The sequence below is a fragment of the Misgurnus anguillicaudatus genome, chromosome 10 (assembly GCF_027580225.2).
Source record: "Misgurnus anguillicaudatus chromosome 10, ASM2758022v2, whole genome shotgun sequence".
Taxonomy (NCBI): Eukaryota; Metazoa; Chordata; class Actinopteri; order Cypriniformes; family Cobitidae; genus Misgurnus; species Misgurnus anguillicaudatus.
In genome coordinates this window covers 17,073,792-17,079,791 of record NC_073346.2, presented here as the reverse complement: position 1 = coordinate 17,079,791, position 6,000 = coordinate 17,073,792, and the positions used below count along the sequence as shown (strand labels likewise).

Sequence of the window (6,000 nt, the reverse complement as noted above, 5' to 3'; positions counted from 1 at the left end):
TTTGCAACTCCTCAGGTTAACATGGGATTGTCGTGTATTGGTGAAACGAACACTGTCCTTGAATCATTATGTGACACAACTTGTTCCGTATTTTGTGCATGAAACAGTTACAGTGGGTATAATAATACTTTCTTCATCACTTACCTGTAGCCCAAATTATCACGCGCGTTTTGTTGAGTGAACTTTGGCACGTTGTACAAAGTGAAACCATCCTATCACAAGTAGCGAGTCATAAGACAAGCATTAGAGAGGCGGGACTCAAGAAATGCTAATCCAATCAAATTAGCAATGTGAGTTAGAGAGGCGGGACTCAAGAAATGGTAATCCAATCATATTAGCATTGTGAGTTAGAGAGGCGGGACTAAAGAAATGCAAAGCCAATCATATTAGCGATGTGAGTTACGGAGGTGGGCATTGCAGAGAACGAAAGCTGTTAACCGTTTGTGTACCACATAGAGCGCTATTTTTACAGAACGGGATTGCAAAAGATTTTTAATCTCACTTAAATGATTCCTGAAAAAAATATAATAAGTAAAAAATAGAAAACACAAGAATAAGACGGACATCAGTGGTTATATATTAATACAGATTAATTTTGGTCGAAATTATTGCTAGCGTCCCACCCTAAATCTACGCCCATGATTATGACTGAAATTAAAATGACGACTGCAGCAGCATTATTTAAAATAATAGAAAATGACTAATTGTGATTTTAGCATGTTAATATTAAATGTTGAAATAACTGATTATTTTGGAGAAGAGACACAAGCTGATTCAGTCTGGATTTATTTGACCATTTTTAGTAATTTTTTTCTAGTAATTTTTTTCTTCTGTACAATGCTCCTGGAGGCAAGAGAAACCGAGGCTTGTCTGTGATTGGCTCTTTACGGGAGCTGGTCTCGCCATCTGAGCTTTCTCCTGATGAAGTTCACCGTGCACTTTTGGTTGGATGGTGCATTGAACTGGTATGTAAAGCTGCAACATTGATTTGTCTTTTAGTTGCTATACAGTTGTCCACCCCTGAGGAGACTAAAGTGTAATACTGTAGCATTAAAAAGGTGTAAATTCTTTCCTTTCCCCCTTTTGTTTTTCCTCAGCTGCAGGCATTTTTCTTAGTTGTTGATGACATCATGGATGCATCTGTGACACGAAGGGGTCAACCTTGTTGGTATAAGAAGGTGATTGACTTGTGAGAATGTTGATTGTGCTGAAAGTTGTTCAAACTGACTGCATCTCATCATTTTAAAGATACAATGCTTCTCTACAATGTAGCATTTTATTTTTTTGATAGCTGAAAAGTGTCTAATCTTAGGGGGCGTGTACACTAATGTCATGACCTGATCTCTCGGTTTCTTGTCTTATCCGAGTTTGTGAGAGATCAGGTTGTGACAGTACGTGTCTGCCCTGAGAGAGTCGTGTGACAGGCCCATCCGAGGTCCACGTTTCTCTCAGGGTTCGTGAATTGTTTCCCGCTCCCTTATGTTTGATTTAGCTACAGGTGTATGTTGTTAGTATGCCCTATTTAATACCCTTCTGTCCTGTCCTCCGTGCGTTGGTATTCTTCTGTGTTTCCTGCAAGTTTCCCTGATTGTTTCCTGTTCCTGATATCCTGTGTAAGTTTATGTAGTTTAGCGTTCTCAGTGTTTATGTAGTTAGTTAGTTCTCGTGTCTGTTTATTGTATGTTTTACCCCCTCGTGGGTGTTTTGGTTCTGTGTGTTTGTACATATTAAAGTATTCTTTATTTTAGTCTGCGTTTGGGTTTTCCTCGTCTCCTTTGTTTCCCAGTCGTGACAACTAAGGTGTTTACGTCTGCGGCCAGCATATGTTTTAAATTCTTTCCGAAGTGCCATGCTTTTCAAAAATGCCAACAGCTGGCAGGTTTTGTCCACGTTGAGCCCCAACGTTTAAGTTTTTTCCACACCCAGACTGTTCAACTCAGCTCATCAATGTTATTTTTCACTCTGCCGTCCAATCACAGTGCAGGATGGATAGGACAAATATTTCAACAACCAACTGGCGCATCGTTAAACGACTGATAAACAGAACAGAAGTATCATCAAAGCTGAAAATCATCCAAATTTGTGTGTACACGCCCCCCCCCCCCCCCCCCCCTATATGTTCATGTGTCTAATTAACATACTAAGATGCGTAGAGAAGGCTAATTTATCAGAAACTTTTTCCTTCAGTAGTACCACTTCCAATTTATAATAAATTTTTGTATTATGGATTAAGTATTTATTAGTGTGAGGTTTATAATTTCTTTGTTAAAAGTACTTAAAGGGGACATTTTACAAGACTTTTTTAAGATGTCAAATAAATCTTTGGTATGCCCAAAGTATGTATGTGAACTTCTAGCTCAAAATAGCCCACAACAAATTTGTTATAGCATGTGAAAATTGCTACTTTGTGGGTGTGAGGTGTGTCCTTTAAAATGCAAATGAGCTGATCTTTGCACTAAATGCCAGTGCTGTGGTTGGATAGTGCAGATTAAGGGGTGGCATTATCCTCTTTTGACATCACAAGGGGAGACAATTTTAATTACTTATTTTTTCACATGCTTGCCCATACGGCAAAAAATATATATCTTTAAATATATTTCAAAATATACAAAAAATGGCCAAAAATATTTTTGCCGAAATATATTTTGGAATATGTTCACAAAAATATATTTTATCCATTTTTCTTTGGCCATTTTGACATATATTTTTTAAATTAATACATTTTAAGACATTAAAATATATTTAGCCCTCCCTATATTTCAATCCAATTTCATGTGACATTGAAAGAAAAACTTTTTGTTACGAACATGTAAACATGACAGTTTAAAAAGGTTCAAATTAAATATAGTTTTAACTTATAAAATTAACTTGTATTTAGCATATATTTAAAATATGTCTTTGGAAATAATACATTTTTGCCATATGGGATGTAAAATTTAAAAATGAATTTGCTCGGCCTTAAAATATATTTAGAAATTCATGTTGATATAGGAAGGTTAAAACGTCTCGGTTAAGGATGTAACCCTCGTTCCCTGAAGGAGGGAACGGAGACATCACGTCGTGACCGACAAATTGGAAACTCGCTTAGAGAGACCAATCTGCTTCAATAACTACTAAAACGCCAACAGTGGCGGAGTGGCCATCGGGAGAGTCGGGACATTTCCCGGTGGGCCGGTAGTGTTTTGAGGCTGCAAGGGTCGGTCTGATAATAGTTATACATTGCGAGTTATAGCAACCCCGTCTGGCGGCTGTGCGGCCGCTTCCTGCTGGTCAAACTGTGCAGCCTTTTTGCTCAACATAAAAGTGCTCAACCTGTTCGACAGGTCCAACCATGTTTAGGATTTTTAAAAATATAGGGGGATCATCGAACGCCGCTACCTAAATGGCATAACTTGTCGGCCTTTGATGTAAAAAGCTGCGCCGCCGAATGCCTGTTTATTGGAGTACATACACTGTAAAAAAATTATATGCCCCATCTATAAAATTGTGGCAACAGATTACAAGTTTTATTAAAAGTTAAACAAAAATATTGGGTATACTAGACAAAGATCTAGCACTATACAATAAAAAATATTATGCCATATCTACTCAATAAAAGTGTGGCAACAGATTACAAGCAATATCATTAATTAAATTCAACAAATAAAAATTGAGTTAGAATCACTCCGTAAACTCCTTAATAGTAACCCATTCAAAAAGGTTAACTGCAATTTGCAATTAGAAATTAATTTCAATTTAAACAAAATATTGATAATATTGACATTCTTTACAACCTCAACATAATTTTCTCCTCTGATTAAAACTGTAACGTCATCTGCAATTTATCACCAAAACCAAAGGCCTTTAAAGCATCAAAAAGAAAAGTGTGATCCACCCTATCAAAGGCCTTCTCTTAATCTAAAGATAAAAAACCCATTTCAATGTTATTATCAAAAGCATAATCATACAAATCTCTTACTAAATGTAGATTATCTACAATAGATCTATCTTTTATGCAGTAAGACTGATCCTTATGTATGATGTCATCTAATATAATGTTTAACCTATTCGCCAAACATTTAGAGATGATTTTATATTCTGAGCACAAAATTGCTATAGGTCTCCAATTCTTCATAAGTGTTGAATCCCCTTTCTTTGGTAATAACGTTAAAACTGCACGCTGAAGGCTCTTAGGAAGAATTTTTTCTGTAATGCTTTTTTTAAGGACTTCAAAAAAGTCTTGTCCAAGAATAGGCCAAAAAGCCTTATAGAATTCGGCAGACAATCCATCTATCCCAGGTGCACGACCTACAGAAAGTCCCATAAAAGCAGCCGTGACTTCTTCATAAGTAAGTTCAGTCTCTAAGATATTTTTGTGCTTTGAGGTTAAAACTGGAAGATCATAAAGCAGTTCATTCCTACATTGATCATCTGACTTTTCAGAGGCGTATAACTTAGAATAAAAGTCCACAGCAATTTTACGCATCTCCGTTTGATCAGAAGTGTCCTGTCCATTGCAATCTTTCAAACAATACATCAATTTTTCTTGACCTTTTTTTACGTTCAAGGTTAAAAAAGAAGGAAGTAGGAGCATCCATATCTCTTACAGTTACAAATCGACTTCTCACAAGGGCTCCTTTAACTCTTTCATTTAAAATTGAGCTCAGCAAGTTAGTCTTTTCAGTCCACAGGTTTTTAAGGTATACAGAGTCATTTACAATCATATTTTGCTCTACACCAATAATTTCTTTTTCAAGACATTCCAGTGACTTTTTGATACAAAGCGATGAATGTGATAAATACTGATGACAAAAATTCCTTATTTGTACCTTCCCTATTTCCCACCATTGAATGCAATTCTCATAGCAATCCTTCTCAATTTTCCACGATTCCCAAAAAAAATTAAAATTCTCTCGAAAATTCTTGTCTTCTAATAATTTAGCATTAAAATGCCAGAAATTACTTTTATGTATTCTTTTTAATAGAGTACATTCCATGGTAACAACTTTGTGATCAGACATTGAAATAGGAAAAATATTTGAATTTATAACTCTACTTCTCATATTACGTGATGTATAGAGTCTATCCAAACGTGCAGCAGAAAAATTCTCTTTACTAATCTTCACCCATGTATATTGACGTGAAAGAGGATTGTGTTCTCTCCATACATCAGATAGGTTTAGATTTTTTATCACATTGGCTAAACAAAGAGCACTCTGTACATGAGGTTCTGCACCATTTCTATCCTGTATAAAATCCAAGGTACAATTAAAATCTCCCCCTAATATAATAAGATCACCTTCAGGTTGTTGCCTTAAAAAATCCTCTAATTTATTAAACAATCGAATTCTCTCTGCACCTGTATTTGGAGCATAAATATTCACAAAAAGAAAAATAAGATTACTAATTTCTGCTCTCACAGTCAGCAATCTTCCAGGATCAATTTCATTTTTTGACAAGATTTTCACTTTAACAATAGGAGAAAAAAGTACTGCCACACCAGCACTCAAATTGGACCCATGACTAAGAATATGCTCTCCTTCTCACCATAGGCCCCAATCAGCCTCATTGCTTTGATCACTGTGGGTCTCTTGTAAAAAAAACACGCCTATATCTTTCAATTGTATGATCTCTGAAAGTAACTTTTTCTTTTTCCCATCCCTCATTCCATTAATGTTTAGTGATCCCACCCGTAGGACTTCCATAAGAAAAAGGGAGAGAAAGAGAGAAAAAGTACAAAAATAAGAGAAATTAACAGTCATCATGATTATTCTTAAGCTTTTCTTTTGTCTTTCCCCTCGTCATTCGTTCTTTCCCTGTTTGTTTTCCTTGCCTAATAACAGTCATGTGTTTTTTTAAACGAAACCTCTTTTGCTGTGAAAGCTCATCAAAGGTACTTGTTTTCCTTGCCCAAACAACAGAGGCAACAAACTTTTCAAGATCTGGAAAAAAATCACTGACCTCTACACCTGCTTTACCTTTTGTTTCATCTAAAAAAGAATTTATCTCCTCTAACGTATA

At 35.8% G+C, this 6,000-nt stretch overlaps 1 protein-coding gene across 1 annotated transcript in view; it reads left to right on the top strand.

Moving 5' to 3' along the window:
• Nucleotides 1-830: 830 nt before the first annotated feature.
• The window catches only part of fdps (farnesyl diphosphate synthase (farnesyl pyrophosphate synthetase, dimethylallyltranstransferase, geranyltranstransferase)), an 84,688-nt gene continuing 79,518 nt past the window's right edge, over nt 831-6,000 (top strand). The window contains exon 1 of the mRNA XM_073871992.1: nt 831-965. The gene's annotated coding sequence lies outside the window, so the exon portion shown is untranslated. The remainder of the gene's footprint in view (nt 966-6,000) is intronic.